Here is a 21,151-nt window from a genome sequence, read left to right as displayed (position 1 = left end):
TATAATATTAAGATTCAAGATCAGTATTACGATTTTTTTTCCTAAGGAGTTATAGAAATTCCCAGTAGCTAGAATAAAAATTATAAATTAAACAGTGGGTTAAAAAATAGTATTTAACTTACTAACTTTAATTCTAGAGTTTTATATAAGTGGAATCATATGGCACAGTGTGTACGGTAAATGCAGTATCTACTCTTTCTTAACCTGGCTTCATTGACTCAGCACAATTATTTCATGATTCTTTCCTGTTCTTGTGTTTATCAATTGTTCATACAATTTTATTGCTGAGAAGTGTTCTATTATATGAATACAATACAATTTGTTCATCCATTTATCTGGTGACGGACATTTAGGTTGTTTCTAGTTTTTACCTATTACAGATAAAGTTTGTTAAAAAAATACTCATGTAGACATTTGGACATATGCTTTATTTTCTATGATATAAATTTCTAAGGAGTAGAATGGCAACCCATATGGGAGTTATATATTTCCTTTTTAAGAAACTGCCAAACTGGTTTCCAGAGTACATTATTACCACATCCAGACCAATACTTGGTATGATCAGTCTTTTTAATATTAGCCATTCTAATAAGCCTATACTGTAATCTTGTGATTTTAACTTGCATTTCTCTAATGACTAACAATATCAAGCATCGTATCATGTCCTTATTTGCCATCTGTATTATCTTCTCTGGTGAAGTATCTGTTCACATCATTTGCCCATTTGTATCGGATTGTTTGGCTTTTTACTATTGAATATTGAGGGTTCTTTTACATATTCTGAATCAAAGTCCTTTATCAGAAATATGCTTGGTAAATATGTTATCCCAGTCCATGGATTATCTTTTCATTCATCCTCTTAACTGCCTTTCAAAGACCAAGAGTTTTTAATTTTGATGAAGTCCAATTTCTCAATGTTTTCTTTTATAGCTTTTGCTTTAAGTGTCATATCTAAGAAATCTTTGCCTAATCCAAAGTCACAAAATTTTCTTACTATGTTTTCTTTTAAAGGTTTTATAGTTTGACATTTTATGTTTAGAACTATAATCCATTTTGAGTCTTTAATTCGGTACCGAGTGTATGTTAAAGTCTATTTTTTGGCATACGCATATCCAATTGCTCCAAGTCCATTTGTTACAAAAGATTCGCCTTTCTCCACCAGCTTGCTTTGGACCTTTACTGAAAATTAATTGACCATGTATGTGTGGGTATATTTCTGGACTCTCTATTCTGTTCAACTGATCTGTGTCTACCTTGATACCAGTATCACACCATCTTGATTACTGTAGCTTTATAAGTTTTGAAATCAGCGTAAGTCCGCCAGTTGTGTTCTTCTTTTTCAAAGCTGTTTGAGCAAATCTAGATCCTTTCCATTTTCATATAAATTTTAGAATCAGTTTATCAATTTCTTTAAAAAAAAATAGCCTGTTGGAGTTTTGATCGGCTTCCATTGTATCTCTAGATCAAATTGAGGAGAACTAACATCTTAAGAATAGTGAGTCTTCTGGCCCATTAACATGGTATATCTCTCCATTTGTGTCTTTTTTCCTGTCTTTCATCATTAGTATGTAGTTTTCAGCATACAGATCTTGCACATTATTGTTAGATTTATGCCTAAGTATTTCATATCTTATACTTACTATAATTGCATGTTTACTTAATTTCGATTTTTATTTTTAGTTACAACTCTATCAAAATACAAGTGATTTTTGTGTATTGATTTTGTATCCTACAATCTTACTAAACTTATTTATTAATTCTAAAAGCTCTTTTGGCAGATTCCTTCAAACTCCACATCGAAAATCATGTCATCTGTGAATAAAGACATTTTTACCTCCTTTACAATTTATCTTTCTTTTATTTCCTTTTCTTGCCTTTTGCATTGGCTAGAACATATAGATCAGAACTGAATAGAAGAAATAAGTGTGAAAATGTTTGTATCGTTCCTGATCTCAGGGGGGAAGCATTCAGTCTTTCACCATTAGGATATCAACTGAAGATTTTTCTTAGATGCCCTTTAGCAAGTTGAGGACACTCCCTTCTATGCCTAGTTTAGTGAATTTTTATAAGAAATGGATGTTGGATTTTTTCAAATGTTTTTTCTGCATCTATTGAGATAATTATATGGATTTTAGTTAATAAATTACATTGATTGATTTTCAGATGTTAAACCAACACTACATTTTCTGGATAAACTCTATTTAGTGACAGTGCGTTATACTTTTTATAAATTGTTAGATTTTATTTGTTTAAAAAAATTTCTTAGAATTTTTGCCTCCATTCTCATGAGGGGTAATGATGTGTAATTTTCTTTCCTTGTAATGTCTCTGTCTGGTTTTGGAATCAGCATAATAATACCCTTATCGAATGAAAAGGGAAGTACTCTCTTCTCTTAAATTTTCTGGAAAAGTTTGTTTAAAACTGTATTATTTCATCCTTAAATGTTTGGTAGAATTCACTAGTTAGGGCATCTAGGTCTGGAGTTGTCTTTGTGGAGAAGTTTTTAACTACAAATTCAATTTCTTTAATGGGTATAGAGCTATTCAAGTTATTTATTTCTTCTTGAGTGAGCTTTGGCAGTTTGTGTCTTACAAGGAATTTGTCCATTTCATCTGAATTTATTCCTATAAAGTTATCCTTCTGATATTTGTAGACTCTGTAGTCATCTTATCTCTCTTACTCTTTATATAGGTCATTTGTGTCTCCTCCCTTTTTTCCTTAATCACTTGGACTAGAGATTTATCAATTTTATTGGTTTTCTCAAAGAACCAGTTTTGTTTTCATTTATTTTTCTCTACTGTTTTTCTGTTTCCTGTTTCAATGGAATCCCACTCTGACCTTCATTATTTTCTTTCTTCTGCTTACTTTGGGCTTAAATTTGCTCTTCTTTTTTTCTAGTTTCTTAAGTGGTAGCATTTAATTTTGATATCTTCTACTTTCACTTTTATTCCATTCAAAATAATTTCTAATTTCACTTTTTATTTTTTTTGACCCATGAATTATTTATAAGTCTGTTATTTCATTTCCATACATTTGGAGATTTTCCAGATAATTTTCTAAATGTATTGAGACTTGTTTTGTGGCCCCAAATATGGTCTATTTTGGTAAACGTTCTCTGTGCACTTAAAAAGAATGCTTACTCTGTTGTTTTTGGTGGAGTGTTCTACAACTGTCAACTAGGTCAAACTGGTTGATAGTATTTTTCAAGTCTTCCATATTCTTGCTGACTTTCTATACCAAATGTTGAGTGAAGACACTGAAATCTTCATTTATAATTGTGGATTTGTCTATTTCACCTTTCCTTCAGTTGCTCCACTGATTTGCTTTGTTGTCAGAGAAATCTGCTGTCATCCTTACCATTTTTCCTTTCAGCGTAACATGTTGTTTTTTCCTCTGCCATCCTTTTCATTTTATCTTTCTACGTAACATGTCTTTTTATTCCCCTTTGCCTGCTTTTAGGATTTTCTCTTTATCATTAGTGTTGAGCAGTTTCATTTTGATGTGTCAGTATAGTTTTCTTCATATTTCTGTGCTTAGGATTTGTTGTGTTTTGTGGATCTGAACATTTATAGCTTTCATCAAATTTGGAAACTTTTCAGCCATTATTTCTTCAGATATTTGTTCTGCCTTTTCCTCTTCAGAGGCTCCAATTACACATATATTAAGCTGTTTGAAGTTGTCCCATAGCTCAATGATGCTCTATTCAATTATTTTGTACTTGCTTATCCCTGTGTTTCATTTTGGATAGTTTCTATTGCTGTACCTTCAAGTTCACTAACCTTTCCTCTGTAATATCTAATCTTCAAGTTAATTCTATCCAGAATATTTTTTCCTCTTAGAAACTTTGACTTTCTTCTTTAGGAGTTCGATTTGGGTAATTTTGTATCTTACAGGTCTCTACTAAACTTTTGAAACCTATGGAATACAATGATAATAGCTATATTAATGTCATTACCTGCTAATTCTACATCATTTTTTAACCAGTTGATTTTTCTCCTCATTATTGGTAGCATTTTTCTGTTTCTTTGCATGGCTGGTAATCTTTGATTGGTGTCAGACATTATGTATTTTACCATGTCAGACACTAGATCTTTTTGTTTTCCTCTAAGTATTAAAATTTATTCTGGGATGCAGTTAAGTTAACTTGGAAACAGTTTGATCCATTCAAGTTTTACTTTTAAGGTATGCTAGGTGGTATCAGAACAGCATTTAGTCTAAGGTTAATTATTCCTCAGTAATGAGGCAAAACCCCTTCTGAGTTCTCTATCCAATGCCCTATGAATTATGAAGTTGTCCAGCCTGACTGGTAGGTACCATCCACAACCCTGTGTGAGTGCCAGTCACTCTTTTCTCTGATACTCTCAAGTGGTTCTTCCTCAGCCTCAAGTATGTCCCTCACACACATGTGCCTAACAGTACTCCACTGAATATTCGAGTGGAACTCAGATCTCTAAACTCTCCTCCATGCAGCCCTCTCTCCTCTGGCACTCTGTACCCTGAACTCCTGCTTTATTTGATCCCCTCATATCCTGGCTCCATCTCTCCTACTCAGAGATTCCACCAAGCTCTGCCTGGGGTCCCTCTACCGGTACTATGGTCTGAAAACTCTCTCAAGGTGGTGAGTGAGGCACTTATCACACTCACACCATTAGTTTCTCTCAAGGATCATCATCCAACACTGTCTGATGCTTGGTGTTTCTCACATATTTCATCTTGTTTTCTAGTTGCTTCACATGGGAGGGTGAATCCAGCCCCTGTTACTCCTTTTTGTTTGGAAGGAGAAGTTGCAAAAGTATATGTAATTTGTTAAAGTTTCCAAACTTGTTTTTTAAGTTTTATATATATGAGTTTATGAACTTAGATATCTTTTTATGCAGTGGGAGGTATACGATCTCTAGGTATGAAAACAGTTTCTTATAGGAAAACATACTTAATTCATTAATGTGTAAGGAACCCACTATAAAATGATTTAACATTCCTGCCGAGCCACTTCATTCTTTCTTTATTGAAGTATAATTGATTTACAATATTATATTAGTTTCATGTGTACAGCATAGTGATTCAATATTTTTATAGATTATACTTCATTAAAAGTTATTGCAAAGCAATGGCTATATTTCCCTGTGTTGTACAAATAGATCCTTGTTGCTTATTTATTTTCTACATCCAACCACATCATTCCTTAATGAAGCTGTGAAAAAATTGTTCATTCAACATGTACACAGTCTTCTTAAGCTAAGCTCTTCACTAGAGATTCAAGAGAACAAAACCAGACCAACTGGTCCCTCCCTCTGGGGCCCTATCCTTTGAGTTCAGAACAAAAGAATTGCTCTCGCTAAGAACATATTAAAGCACAGTTTTAACTATTTCCTATCAACAAGATATTTCCTTATAGCCCCTACAGTAGTCTCTTAGGAAGAAGAAAAGTAACAGAGCTTTCCACATTTAATATACTGTCAGTCATATCATTTGAAACTTCCTCACATATTTTTAGCATAAAAAAGAAAAGTTTAAATGTGACATGAGAAAGTATAAGTTAGAACATTTTTAAAGCAAGCAAATGACAGTGAAAACTCTAGTGTCTCCCTGTATTTTCAAGACTCAGTATGTGAACAAAAGAGAGAAAGAGAAACCCATCTCACCTAGCTAAGGAAGCATGTAAGCAAAGGGCATCACCTCTTTCTTTCAAGAGAGTAGAATTTCAAAGCCTTATAATTTGGTAGGGGGGGAGTGGGGAGGGGAGAGGAGTCAACTGATACCATTAAAGTTAATTGGAGATTTGGGAAGGTGTGGATGAGAAAACTCGTTTCCCACTGCTTTTCCCTGTATTTCTTCTTTTCTTTCTTTTTTATCATAAAGTTTCATTTTTTGTGTTCTAAGATATTACAAATAAGTTATGTAATAAGTAAGATGATGTGAGCTAATGAGTCTACTTTTATCTTTTTTATATATATATAATACACACACGTGTATGTGTATACACATGTATAAATTATTGCTGATATTTCAATTTAATACTTGGAATTACAATGATCAGATACATGTTTCACACTTGAAATGAGATTGTTCTTATAAAAATTTCCTATTAATTTTGACAAATGTAAGTTTGAAACTTTGTGACCTCACTCAGATACATCCTAGAAATCAATAAGTTTAGTTTTTTAAGAGTAAAATAGGACATTATCAATGAGTGGTGTGTCTGGAATCATAGATGGTATCAGTAACCCGAACAACTTTAGGGATGGAGGCTTGCGCCCAGAGATGGGGGTGGCAGCAGCAGCTGCACTGTGTTTGAAACCGGAGCACAGGGTAGTGAAGGACACAGTGTCATGCTTGATTTACTTAGAAATCATCTCACTTGTTTAGGAGCTCAGTTAGAAAATGAATTTAACACATTCAAGCCAAATCGGAATCATCTGAAATTCCTTCCATCCACACCTCATCTCCCATCTAGGAGAAAAAGGACAATTTCAATCAGAATAAATATATACTAAGAATTCATGTAAATTACTAGGTAAAATCAATATTAACTAGAGAGTAGGCTATGTGATCTGTATCCAACAATATAAAACTTCTGCAAGTGGTTTAAATTTACAGGACTCCTCCATAGTGCCTACCAATAAGTTTTATACTTAGGATGCATGACCAAATGATTTTAGACAAAATGCATTCACAACCAAACGGTGGATGATCTTTTTTTACTGGACAAATCCCAAGGCTGGGGATTAGAGAATTAAAGAATTCGTGTGAGTTACTTAAATATTTTTACCAGTTTTAACATGTTGATCGGTTCATTAAGGTCCAGTTTACCCTCTGGACCTTAATGAACCGATCAACATGTTAAAACTGGTCAATCTTACAGCAATCTTCAAGGTTTATAATATCATCTCAGAATCCTTTATGAGAGGGTAGATTATGTATCAGTGTCTGGCATGGTGTAGGCACTTACTACATGTTGAACTTACTGAATATTTAGTGAATGAATACCCTTTAAGAGCAAGGACTGTACCTTTCAGGCTGTAGCTCTTTACTGTTGCTAGTAAGATGACAGTCATACCATTGTTATATAGGATCTAAGTCATTGAAGATTTTCTAGAAGCTAAGAACGGTCACATAAAAACTTTACTTCATAACCTCTTCTTATTACTTTTAAAATAACAAAATCCACATAGAGTTCCAAAAATAAAGCTACATTTTTCATGTAGACATTCCATATTCATTTACACCTTCATCTGTTTACCAAATATTACCGAGCTTCTATTAAACATTACACATTATACTATGTCCTGTGAATACAGAACAAAGGAGATGGTTCTGATCAGCAAAAAGTTCACCATTGATTGAGGAGACACACATCTAAACTAATAATTATGATACCTATGGGGAACAGACCGGAAAGAACACATGTAGTAGATTCAAAGAAGAAGAAGTGATTGAGTCCAGATAGGGAAATCAGAGACTTTATTAAGTAGGGGTGGAAGTGGGAGGAGGAGATACCTGAGCTGAGACTTTAAAAACAATATAATTCTGTTCATGAAAAAACTGTATAATGTAAAAAGTCTGCAATATTATAAAAATTATTTGCATCTAAAATCCTATCTTATATTAAAAAGGAGGTAGAGGGAAAATATCAAAGAGAGTTAATTAAATTTAAATATCATGCCTCAGACAGGAACACTCAAATATACTATTTTAGTATTTTACTCAATGTAGAAAATGAGCTGAACAGAGATTAAACATAACTTTGGATAATTTAAAGGAAACCGCGGGGGGAGGAGAGAAGATGGCGGAAGAGTAAGACGCGGAGATCACCTTCCTTCCCACAGATACAGTAGAAATACATCTACACGTGGAACTGCTCCTACAGAACACCCACTGAACGCTGGCAGAAAACGTCAGACCTCCAAAAAGGCAAGAAACTCCCCCCGTGCTTGGGTAGGGCAAAAGAAAAAAGAAATAACAGAGACAAAAGAATAGGGACGGGACCTGCACCAGTGGGAGGGAGCCGTGAAGGAGGAAAGATTTCCACGCACTAGGAGCCCCTTCGCAGGTGGAGACGGGGGTGGCAGAGGGGGGAAGCTTCGGAGCCACAGAGGAGAGCGTAGACACAGGGGTGCGGAGGGCAAAGCGGAGAGACTCCCGCACAGAGGCTCGGCACCGAGCAGCACTCACCAGCCCGAGAGGCTTGTCTGCTCACCTGCCGGGGCGGGCGGGGCTGGGAGCTGAGGCTCAGGCTTCGGTCGGATCGCAGGGAGAGGACTGGGGTTGGCGGCGTGAACACAGCCTGAAGGGGTTAGTGCACCACAGCTAGCCGGGAGGGAGTCTGGGAAAAAGTCTGCAGCTGCCGAAGAGGCAAGAGGCTTTTTCTTCCCTCTTTGTTTCCTGGTGCACGAGGAGAGGGGATTCAGAGCGCCGCCTAAATGAATTCCAGAGACGGGCGCGAGCCGCGGCTATCAGCGCGGACCCCACAGCAACAGGGGCGCAGAGGAAAAAACGGAGAGATTCCCGCACAGAGGCTCGGCGTCGAGCAGCACTCAGCAGCCCGAGAGGCTTGTCGGCTCACCTGCCGGGGCGGGCGGGGCTGGGAGCTGAGGCTCAGCTTCGGTTGGATCACAGGGAGAGGACTGGGGTTGGCGGCGTGAACAGAGCCTGAAGGGGTTAGCGCACCACAGCTGGCTGGGAGGGAGACCGGGAAAAAGTCTGCAGCTGCCGAAGAGGCAAGAGACTTTTTCTTGCCTCTTTGTTTCGCAGCGCGCAAGGAGAGGGGATTCAGAGCGCCGCCTAAACGAAATCCAGAGACGGGCGCGAGCCGCGGCGATCAGCGCAGGCCCCAGAGACGGGCGTGAGACGCTGGGGCTGCTGCTGCCGCCTCCAAAAAGCCTGTCTGCGAGCACAGGTCACTCTCCACACCGCCCCTCCCGGGAGCCCGTGCAGCCCGCCACTGCCAGGGTCCTGTGATCCGGGGACAACTTCCCCGGGAGAATGCACTGCGCGCCTCAGACTGGTGCAACGTCACACCAGCCTCTGCCGCCGCAGGCTCGCCCCGCCTCCTCTGTACCCCTCCCTCCCCGCGGCCTGGGTGAGCCAGAGCCCCCGAAGCAGCTGCTTCTTTAACCCCGTTCTGTCTGGGCGGGGAATAGACGCCCTCAGGCGACCTACATGCAGAGGCGGGTCCAAATCCAAAGCTGAACCCCAGGAGCTGTGCGAACAGAGAAGAGAAGGGGAAATCTCTCCCAGCAGCCTCAGAAGCAGCGGATTAAAACTCCACAAACAACTTGATGTGCCTGCATCTGTTGAATACCTGAATAGAAAACGAATCATCCCAAATTCAGGAGGTAGACTTTGGGAGCAGGATATATTAATTTTTCCCCTTTTCCTTTTTTTGTGAGTGTATATGTATATGCTTCTGGGTGAGATTTTGTCTGTATAGCTTTGCTTTATAATAGCTTTATTTTACTTCACTATATTATAGCCTCTTTCTTTCTATCTTTCTATTTTTTCTCCCTTCTACTCTGAGCCGTGTGGACGAAAGGCTCTTGGTGCTCCAGCCAGGCATCAGGGCCGTGCCTCTGAGGTGGGAGAGCCAACTTCAGGACACTGGTCCACAAGAGACCTCCCAGCTCCACGTAATACCAAATGGCAAAAATCTCTCAGAGATCTCCATCTCAACATCAAGACCCAGCTTCACTCAACGACCAGCAAGCTACAGGGCTGGACACCCTATGCCAAACAACTAGGAAGACAGGAACACAGCCCCATCCATTAGCAGAGAGGCTGCCTAAAATCATAATAAGGCCACAGACACCCCAAAATACACCACCAGACGTGGACGTGCCCACCAGAAAGACAAGATCCAGCCTCATCCACCAGAACTCAGGCACTAGTTCCCTCCACCAGGAAGCCTACACAACCCACTGAACCAACCTTAGCCACAGGCGACAGATACCAAAAACAACGGGAACTAGGAACGTGCAGCCTGTGAAAAGGAGACCCCAAACACAGTAAGATAAGCAAAATGAGATGACAGAAAAACACACAGCAGATGAAGGAGCAGGGTCAAAACACACCAGACTTAACAAATGAAGAGGAAATAGGTAGTCTACCTGAAAAAGAATTCAGAATAATGATAGTAAGGATGATCCAAAATCTTGGAAATAGAATAGACAAAATGCAAGAAACATTTAACAAGGACGTAGAAGAACTAAAGAGGAACCAAGCAATGATGAAAAACACAATAAATGAAATTAAAAATACTCTAGATGGGATCAATAGCAGAATAACTGAGGCAGAAGAAAGGATAAGTGACCTGGAAGATAAAATGGTGGAAATAACTAATGCAGAGCAGGATAAAGAAAAAAGAATGAAAAGAACTGAGGACAGTCTCAGAGACCTCTGGGACAACATTAAACGCACCAACATTCGAATTATAGGGGTCCCAGAAGAAGAAGAGGAAAAGAAAGGGACTGAGAAAATATTTGAAGAGATTATAGTTGAAAACTTCCCTAATATGGGAAAGGAAATAGTTAATCAAGTCCTGGAAGCACAGAGAGTCCCATACAGGATAAACCCAAGGAAAAACATGCCAAGACACATATTAATCAAACTGTCAAAAATTAAATATAAGGAAAACATATTAAAAGCAGCAAGGGAAAAACAACAAATAACACACAAGGGAATCCTCATAAGGTTAACATCTGATCTTTCAGCAGAAACTCTGCAAGTCAGAAGGGAGTGGCAGGATATACTTAAAGTGATGAAGGAGAAAACCCTACAACCAAGATTACTCTACCCAGCAAGGATCTCATTCAGATGTGATGGAGAAATTAAAACCTTTACAGACAAGCAAAAGCTGAGAGAGTTCAGCACCACCAAACCAGCTTTACAACAAATGCTAAAGGAACTTCTCTAGGCAAGAAACACAAGAGGAGGAAAACACCTACAATAACAAACCCAAAACATTTAAGAAAATGGGAATAGGAACACACATATCGATAATTACCTTGAATGTAAATGGATTAAATGCTCCCACCAGAAGACACAGGCTGGCTGAATGGATACAAAAACAAGACCCATATATATGCTGTCTACAAGAGACCCACTTCAGACCTAGAGACACATACAGACTGAAAGTGAGGGGATGGAAAAAGATATTCCATGCAAATGGAAATCAAAAGAAAGCTGGAGTAGCAATTCTCATATCAGACAAAATAGACTTTAAAATAAAGACTATTACAAGAGACAAAGAAGGACACTATATAATGATCAAGGGATCGATCCAAGAGGAAGGTATAACAATTGTAAATATTTATGCACCCAACATAGGAGCACCTCAATACATAAGGCAAATACTAACAGCCATAAAAGGGGAAATCGACAGCAACACAATCATAGTAGGGGACTTTAACACCCCACTTTCACCAATGGACAGATCATCCAAAATGAAAATAAATAAGGAAACACAAGCTTTAAATGATACATTAAACAAGATGGACTTAATTGATATTTATAGGACATTCCACCCAAAACAACAGAATACACATTTTTCTCAAGTGCTCATGGAACATTCTCCAGGATAGATCATATCTTGGGTCACAAATCAAGCCTTGGTAAATTTAAGAAAATTGAAATCATATCAAGTATCTTTTCCGACCACAAAGCTATGAGACTAGATATCAATTACAGGAAAAGATCTGTAAAAAATACATACACATGGAGGCTACACAATACACTACTTAATAACGAAGTGATCACTGAAGAAATCAAAGGGGAAATCAAAAAATACCTAGAAACAAATGACAATGGAGATACGACGAACCAAAACCTATGGATCGCAGCAAAAGCAGTGCTAAGAGGGAAGTTTATAGCAATACAAGCCTACCTCAAGAAACAGGAAACATCTCAAATAAACAACCTAACCTTGCACCTAAAGCAATTAGAGAAAGAAGAACAAAAAACCCCCAAAGCCAGCAGAAGGAAAGAAATTATAAAGATCAGGTCAGAAATAAATGAAAAAGAAATGAAGGAAACAATAGCAAAAATCAATGAAACTAAAAGCTGGTTCTTTGAGAAGATAAACAAAATTGATAAACCATTAGCCAGACTCATCAAGAGAAAAAGGGAGAAGACTCAAATCAATAGAATTAGAAATGAAAAAGAAGTAACCACTGACACTGCAGAAATACAAACGATCATGAGAGATTACTACAAGCAACTCTATGCCAATAAAATGGACAACCTGGAAGAAATGGACAGATACTTAGAAAGGCACAAACTGCCGAGAGTGAACCAGGAAGAAATAGAAAATATGAACACACCAATCACAAGCACTGAAATTTAAACTGTGATTAAAAACCTTCCAACAAACAAAAGCCCAGGACCAGATGGCTTCACAGGTGAATTCTATCAAACATTTAGAGAAGAGCTAACACCTATCCTTCTCAAACTCTTCCAAAATATTGCAGAGGGAGGAACACTCCCAAACTCATTCTACGAGGCCACCATCACCCTGATACCAAAACCAGACAAAGATGTCACAAAGAAAGAAAACTACAGGCCAATATCACTGATGAACATAGATGCAAAAATCCTCAACAAAATACTAGCAAACAGAATCCAACAGCACATTAAAAGGATCATACACCATGATCAAGTGGGGTTTATCCCAGGAATGCAAGGATTCTTCAACATACGCAAATCAATCAATGTGATACACCATATTAACAAATTGAAGGAGAAAAACCATATGATCATCTCAACAGATGCAGAGAAAGCTTTCAACAAAATTCAACACCCATTTATGATAAAAGCCCTGAAGAAAGTAGGCATAGAGGGAACTTTCCTCAACATAATAAAGGCCATATATGACAAACCCACAGCCAACATTGTCCTCAATGGTGAAAAACTGAAACCATTTCCACTAAGATCAGGAACAAGACAAGGTTGCCCACTCTCACCGCTATTATTCAACATAGTTTTGGAAGTGTTAGCCACAGCAATCAGAAAAGACAAAGAAATAAAAGGAATCCAAATCGGAAAAGAAGAAGTAAAGCTGTCACTATTTGCAGATGACATGATACTCTACATAGAGAATCATAAAGATGCTACCAGAAAACTCCTAGAGCTAATCAATGAATTTGGTAAAGTAGCAGGATACAAAATTAATGCACAGAAATCTCTTGCATTTTTATATACTAATGACGAAAAATCTGAAAGTGAAATTAAGAAAACACTCCCGTTTACCATTGCAACAAAAAGAATAAAATATCTAGGAATAAACCTACCTAAGGAGACAAAAGACCTGTACGCAGAAAATTATAAGACACTGATGAAAGAAATTAAAGATGATACAAATAGATGGAGAGATATACCATGTTCTTGGATTGGAAGAATGAACATTGTGAAAATGACTCTACTACCCAAAGCAATCTACAGATTCAATGCAATCCCTATCAAACTACCACTGGCATTTTTCACAGAACTAGAACAAAAAATTTCACAATTTGTATGGAAACACAAAAGACCCCGAATAGCCAAAGCAAACTTGAGAACAAAAAATGGAACTGGGGGAATCAGGCTCCCTGACTTCAGACTATATTACAAAGCTACAGTAATCAAGACAGTTTGGTACTGGCACAAAAACAGAAATATAGATCAATGGAACAGGATAGAAAGCCCAGAGATAAACCCACACACATATGGTCACCTTATCTTTGATAAAGGAGGCAAACATATACAGTGGAGAAAAGACAGCCTCTTCAATAAGTGGTGCTGGGAAAATTGGACAGATACATGTAAAAGTACGAAATTAGAACACTCCCTGACACCATGCACAAAAATAAACTCAAAATGGATTAAAGACCTAAGTGTAAGGCCAGACACTATCAAACTCTTAGAGGAAAACATAGGCAGAACACTCTATGACATACATCACAGCAAGATTCTTTTTGACCCAGCTCCCAGAGAAATGGAAATAAGAACACAAATAAACAAATGGGACCTAATGAAACTTAAAAGCTTTTGCACAGCAAAGGAAACCATAAATAAACAAGACCAAAAGACAACCCTCAGAATGGGAGAAAATATTTGCAAATGAAGCAACTGACAAAGGATTAATCTCCAAGATTTACAAGCAGCTCATGCAGCTCAATAACAAAAAAAAGAACAACCCAATCCAAAAATGGGTAGAAGACTTAAATAGACATTTCTCCAAAGAAGATATACAGATTGCCAACAGACACATGAAAGAATGCTCAACATCACTAATCATTAGAGAAATGCAAATCAAAACTACAATGAGATATCATCTCACACCGATCAGAATGGCCATCATCAAAAAGTCTACAAACAATTAATGCTGGAGAGGGTGTGGAGGAAAGGGAACACTCTTGCACTGTTGGTGGGAATGTAAATTGATACTGCCACTATGGAGAACAGTATGGAGGTTCCTTAAAAAACTACAAATAGAACTACCATACGACCCAGCAATCCCACTACTGGGCATATACCCTGAGAAAACCATAGTTCAAAAAGAGTCATGTACCAAAATGTTCATTGCAGCTCTATTTACAATAGCCAGGACATGGAAGCAACCTAAGTGTCCATCGACAGATGAATGGATAAAGAAGATGTGGCACATATATACAATGGAATATTACTCAGCCATAAAAAGAAATGAAATGGAGGTATTTGTAATGAGGTGGATGGAGTTAGAGTCTGTCATACAGAGTGAAGTAAGTCAGAAAGAGAAAAACAAATACAGTATGCTAACACATATATACGGAATCTAAGGAAAAAAAAAAAAAAGGCCATGAAGAACCTAGTGGCAAGACGGGAATAAAGACACAGACCTACTAGAGAATGGACTTGAGGATATGGGGAGGGGGAGGGGTGAGATGTGACAAAGTGAGAGAGTGGCATGGACATATATACACTACCAAATGTAAAATAGATAGCTAGTGGGAAGCAGCCGCATAGCACAGGGAGATCAGCTCGGTGCTTTGTGACCACCTAGAGGGGTGGGATGGGGAGGGTGGGAGGGAGGGAGATGCAAGAGGGAAGAGATATGGGAACATATTGTGTATGTATAACTGATTCACTTTGTTATAAAGCAGAAGCTAACACACCATTGTAAGGCAATTATACTTCAATAAAGATGTTTAAAAAATTTAAAACAAAAAACAAAAACCAAAAAAAAATCATAATATTTTTGTGGCAAAATATGTAGATATTCACACCAAAGAGGATACATAAATTTAATAAATAGTCTCATATCAGTTTAGAAAAAAAAAAAAAAAAAAAAGGAAACCGCTTTGCAAAATTTTACCTTCCAAAAAAGTGGAGGGTGTATAAGCAAAGAAAGTAGACCGTACAGAAAAAAAAAGACAAAAATTGTATTTTTTTAATTTATTTTTTAAGACAAAAATTTTAAAGGAACATCAGGGAGGGAAGTATAGAAAAACAGAAAGCAAAGGGAAGCATGACAAGAGTATTAATTAAAAATTTGCAAGCATAAAATGGATAATCAGTCTATGTTAAAAGACCTGTGAATTGAATCAAAAGAAAAAATCCAACTAGCTCCTTATAAGAAACACACCTAAAAAAAAGTATAATAAAAATCTGAAAAGTATGAACAAATACAAATTATGCAAATGCAGAATAAATTAACAACAGAGATAAAAATCAAATAAGTAACTTAGAAGAGTGAAATTTTAATGTGATAAAGGGTAAATTTACAATATACATGGAAAAGTGAGATACATTTGTATGCCCTAAATTATGTTTCATTAAATAGTGTTAAATACAGGGAGAAATGGGCAAAATCACTATAGTTAGTATTGACAGTTGTTCTTGAACAGATCAAAATTCAGAAGCATTAAGCTTATCTTTCAATACACCATAGGGAAATCAACATTTGTCTTAGAAATTCAAGTCTTAAAGTAGGAAAATTGTTTTTTAGAGAAGAAAGTAATTATTGAATTTAGAAACAGCTAATTAAAATTTCAAAAGGCAAGCCTCAAATAGTCAAAAATAAACATGAACATAGAGGATAATATAATTAACAAGGCTGATTTCATGCACATACACACACGCATGCATGCACACACATATACACACACATCAGACTGTGTACTTCATTGCTCACAGAATATTTGTAAGGAGTAAAAGTACGTTGGAACATAAAATCACAATAAAAATCAAACCAAAGCAATAATCAAAAATATAATAAACTATTTTCTGAGTTGAAGAAAGAACTCCATGTGTAGATTGAAAAGTCACACATGTTCTAGATTAGACCACCGATAAAAGTACCCATACTTACATACATATCAGCAAAGTTTTGGAATGCAGAGACATAGAAAATATTACAAAAGTAATCCAAACTGATTAAACAGGTGTCCTACAATGGAAATAAATATGGTGTCTCTCATCCTTCTCTGCAACTGTGAATTCCTAAAACAGTGGGAAAATGGCAAGACTGATTCCAAATTCTATATGCAGTGAAATGAATATAAAGACAATAGATATTGTCAGAGAAATGAAAGAGACCTGAAAATGTCCCAAATATACTCCCTTCTTGAAGGTACTATGGCAATATTATGTTAAATAGTTTGCACATATTATTTCATTTCATCTTCATATCATCCCTACAATATAGGTCTTTGGTTCCACTTAAAAAAGAAGAAACTAAAGCCTAGATTAAGTAACTCCCCCAAGATCACATATCTAATACCAGATGGAGTCAAGATTTCAACCCAAGTCTGTTTGGCGACAAAGTCCTTGCTCTTATTTGCTAGTTTTGATAATTCCCTTAAATAGTTATTAGGATATCTTTCCATCAAAACATTAGACCAAAATATATACAAATTTCATGACTATTCAAGAGCTCGCTCATAACCCCCATAGTCTTCTAAGTGTATGCTTTTCATGGCACCCATCAGCATCTCGTTCCTTTTATTTCTCTTCTTTTGAATCTCAGGTGGATAGAATTAAACATGGCATATATCACCATTAGTTCAGGCACATTCTTCTGATTTGTATTATTTCTTCCATCAAATACTATCCCCAATCCTCTTCCTTTCTCTCCTGCATGAGCAACATTCTCTTTATTTTTTGTCTTTGTCTTTGCTTCCAACCTATCTTCTAAATAATTATATTCATGGTCTCTACAGATTCCTGATCTATTGTTCCTCTTTGTCCCTTATGAAGCTTTGTTTTGTTTTGTTTTATCTTAAGCACATCGTTCATATTTCCCTGGGAAATCTTTCTCTATCTCATTTTTTTCAATTCAGTTAACTAATTTGCCCAGCGTAATCACTGAAAAGGCACTCTGACACCCGACACTGAACACTAACTTTCTAATGCTTCTTAACAGAGGAAGAGAGGAGGCCAGAAGATAAATACAGGTGTATTTATGAATGGGGACTTTTCATCCTACTGCCTAGACTGACAGTAACCGTAATGATAAACAATCTGGAGATATATATATATATATATATATAAAGTCAAACCAGAAAACCTTTCTTTGTGGTGTTCAATAATGTTGCCTTATACTATTTGAAAATTATTAGGAAGAACAGTAGGTAAAGAACAGAAGTGGAAATATGTTAAAATATATTTCCAGTAAATTTCTAACTTCCTCATCTCCATTTATGAAAAGTTAACCTCATTGCCTTCCTCAAAATGCTCTCAGCTTGACAAGACCTTCTTCATAATAGAAACTAATTCCTTTCTATTTCATTGTCCGTCATTAAAGCATTTATTAAAGTGTACTATTTATTAGAGTTAGTTGTGTTTGAACTATCTCCCAACTGAACTGTAAATCATCTTTACCATTTCTAACAGGGCCTTGCACATTGGTGCCCAATAAACATTTGCGTAATTGAATACATTAGCGCACAGAAGTATCTTTATGTATTTTACGATTTTAAAACATTGATTATGTGACTGCCATCACAGGGAAAAAAAAGATGATTAAGACAATATATGCCAATATATTTTGAGATCAAAGATAAGTGTTAATATATAATATTAGTATGTTGTGATTTTTATTATTCCCATTATCTTAATCAACAAAACTGCTTCTAGCTTCTATGGAATTACCTTGCTTTGAAAGTACTTAACTCTTTTTAGCAAACTAATGTCTTTATTCTTTTTGGTACTCGTTTTACAATTCTGCGTATTATAATATCGCTATAAACTGAATGCTTGTGTCCCCCTAAAGTTCATATGTTGAAATCTAATCCCCAATGTGATGGTATTTGGAGGTGGGACCTTTGGGAGATGAGTAGGTCATGAGGGCAGAGTCCTTATGAATGGGATTAGTGTCCTCTAAAAGAGACCCAAAATACTCCCTCACCCCTTCTGCCATGTAAGGACACAGTCAGAAGATGGCCATCTATGAACCAGGAAGTAGGCCCTTACCAGACACCAAATCTGCCAGCATCTTGAACTTCGACTTTTCAGCCTCCTAATTGAGACATAAATGTTTTGTGCTAAGCCACCCAGTATTCTGTTAGACCAAGACAAGTATACAAAATGTTTGTATCACCCATTCTAAATACTTAATATCTGGAATTTTAAGTGATATGAAACCTTACTTTATATTTCCATGCATATTATAAAGCTCTCCCATCATGATTTCTTTATATTATAAGCATTTTCAGCACATATGCAAACAAAGGTAACATTTTGAAACCTTTATGCTATTTGCTTGAATATTTTGTTGTAAAGAAGCAATTTCATTAGAACTTTGAGCGGATTTATTTGCTGTAAAGTTATCTTTCTACATCTTTGGTACATTTTAAGGAGATATTGTCATGTTCAAATTATTATTAACTCCATCCTTAACTACAGATTACAGATGAAATGGTTGTATAGATTCATCTCAGAGAAACAGAGACCTGCCCCCCCCCCAATTTTGTTAATTACCAGTTCAGCCAGATGTTTAAATAAACATGTGTGCCTTGAGACATTGCCCAAGGGTCAAGATAACCTGGTCTGTGTAGAATTGTAGGAGTGTATGCTCTTATCAACAAATGCCACTGCATATGGACCTGCTTACAACTTGTCTCTGAGAATACACGGGAAGAATTATTTTTTTGGAAATAAAATACAAAAGAAGAAAAAAACAGCAGTAGAAGTAGTTTGAGATTTAGATTCCAAGTCATTCTGGACTTGAATAGAACAAACCAAGACCTTTACCACGACACAGTAAGTAGGAAGTTAGTATGGACTACTGGTTAGTGTAGATAATTCAGAGCCCTCAGTGGGAAATAATGGCTAAATCCAACGAGGAGACAGGAAGCTGCGTCTCTCTACTGAAGACTGTTAGTATCATTCAGGAGAGTCCTTTGGAGAATTTGAGCTTAGAAATCATAAAAACCAGGCAATCCTCAGGTGTAGGTGCTATTCAAAATTTTGACTTCTTTGCATTACTCTTAGGCAGTTTATGTCTGTTCAGTCCTTTCCAAAGAAGGCTCTTGACTGAAACTGAATCAAAATTCTCACACTGCATTCTTCAGTTCACCCTTCTCTGACCTTCACTGTGAAGACTTTTAAAACTTAAAGCCTGAAAAAGTTTACCTCTCCTGAGGCATGGTTATGCTTCCTCTAATCTGATAATGAAAATTAACTGATCAAGACTCCCTTTTCCCTCAGAGCCAAATCTGAGACTGAATAACAGTGACTATTTAGAATCTAATCAACTGCATATCTCTTTCCTACCCTGCACTTGACTTCCTACTTCTGCTTATGTTTCCCTTCCTCCTTATTTTCTATGTCTACTTTATCATTACTATAAATATGTATTCCCACTGTAAGGATTCAAATCCTTTGTGGATCAAGGTGGTGAATATGTAAGGAACTAAATGAATATTTATGCTCTGTCTCCTTAATACCTTGATCCATCTATTAATTTCTTTATCCTCTGTCCCAAGGCATCCTCTCCTCAGTAAATGGCTCCACTGTCTACCCAGATCTCATGCCAAAAACCTAAGAATTATCCATAATTCTCTTTTCACCATCCTTCACATACAATTCATCAGTAAATTCTACTGGCTCTTCCTCTTAATTACATCCTGTTTGATTTTTTTGGATTTCCCCCCCCCCTCCATCTCTATCACTTCTGCCCTGGAATACCAGCTCTCCTCTGGAGTGCAAAAAGAAATCACTAACGATTCTCTATTATTCCCCTCTTATTCCACTACAATTACAATTTTAAGACTTTATATTTTTAGAGCAGTTTTAGGTTCATGGCAAAATTGAGAGGAAGGTACAGAGGTCCCCATATACCTCCTACCTCCACATGCATAGCCTCCCCCATTATCGACACCCCCACTAGAGTGGTACATGATGAACCTACGTTAACACATCATCATCACCCAAAGGCCATAGTTTACATTAGGGGTCACTTTTGGTGTTGTAGATTCATTGAGTTTGGACACATGTATAATGACACATATCCACCATTAGTATCATACAGAGTATTCTCACTGCCCCCCAAATCCTCTCCTCTCCACCTATTCATCCCTCGCTCCACTCGTAACTCCTGGCAACCACTGATCTTTTTACTTCTCCACAGTTTTGCCTATTCCAGATTATCATATGGCTGAAATCATACAGTATGTATCCTTTTCAGATTAACTTCTTTCACTTGGTAATACGTATTTAAGGCACTTCCATGTCTTTTCATGGTTTGATAGCTCATTTCTTTTTGGCGCTGAATTATAAACCACCGTCACCACAGTTTATTTATCCATCCTACCTACTGAAGGACATCTTGATTGCTCCCAAGTTTTGGCAATTATGAATAAAGCTGCTATAAACATCTGTGTGCAGGTTTTTGTATGGAAATAAGTCTTCAACTCCTTTGGGTAAAAATACCAAGGAAGGTGATGGCTAGATAGTATGGTAAGAGTATGTTTAGTTTTGTGAGAAACTGTCAAACTGTCTTCCGAAGTGGCTGTGTTCTTTTGCATTCCCACTAGCAATGAATGAGAGTTCCTGTTGCTCCATACATAATTACTTTTTTAATAGAGTGATCTTTTAAAATATAAAGCAGATAATTCTCTCTGAGAACATCCTTCTGAGGGGTTCTATTGCACTTTAAATAAATTTAAAACTTCTTTCTCTGGCCAACAAGGTACCACATAAT

At 37.0% G+C, this 21,151-nt stretch overlaps 2 long non-coding RNA genes across 2 annotated transcripts in view; one reads left to right on the top strand and one right to left on the bottom strand.

Moving 5' to 3' along the window:
* Positions 1–21,151, bottom strand: part of LOC309609593 — a 475,588-nt gene that overhangs the window by 384,077 nt on the left and 70,360 nt on the right. The gene's annotated exons all lie outside the window — the stretch shown is intronic.
* LOC309609599 overlaps positions 14,348–21,151 on the top strand; it is a 387,652-nt gene continuing 380,848 nt past the window's right edge. Inside the window, exon 1 of the long non-coding RNA XR_014233505.1 lies at positions 14,348–15,153. This is a non-coding gene — a long non-coding RNA (uncharacterized lncRNA). The remainder of the gene's footprint in view (positions 15,154–21,151) is intronic.

The sequence above is a fragment of the Balaenoptera borealis genome, assembly GCF_965194805.1.
Source record: "Balaenoptera borealis genome assembly, chromosome: 13".
Classification (NCBI taxonomy): domain Eukaryota; kingdom Metazoa; phylum Chordata; class Mammalia; order Artiodactyla; family Balaenopteridae; genus Balaenoptera; species Balaenoptera borealis.
This window is presented reverse-complemented; position numbering and strand designations above follow the sequence as displayed.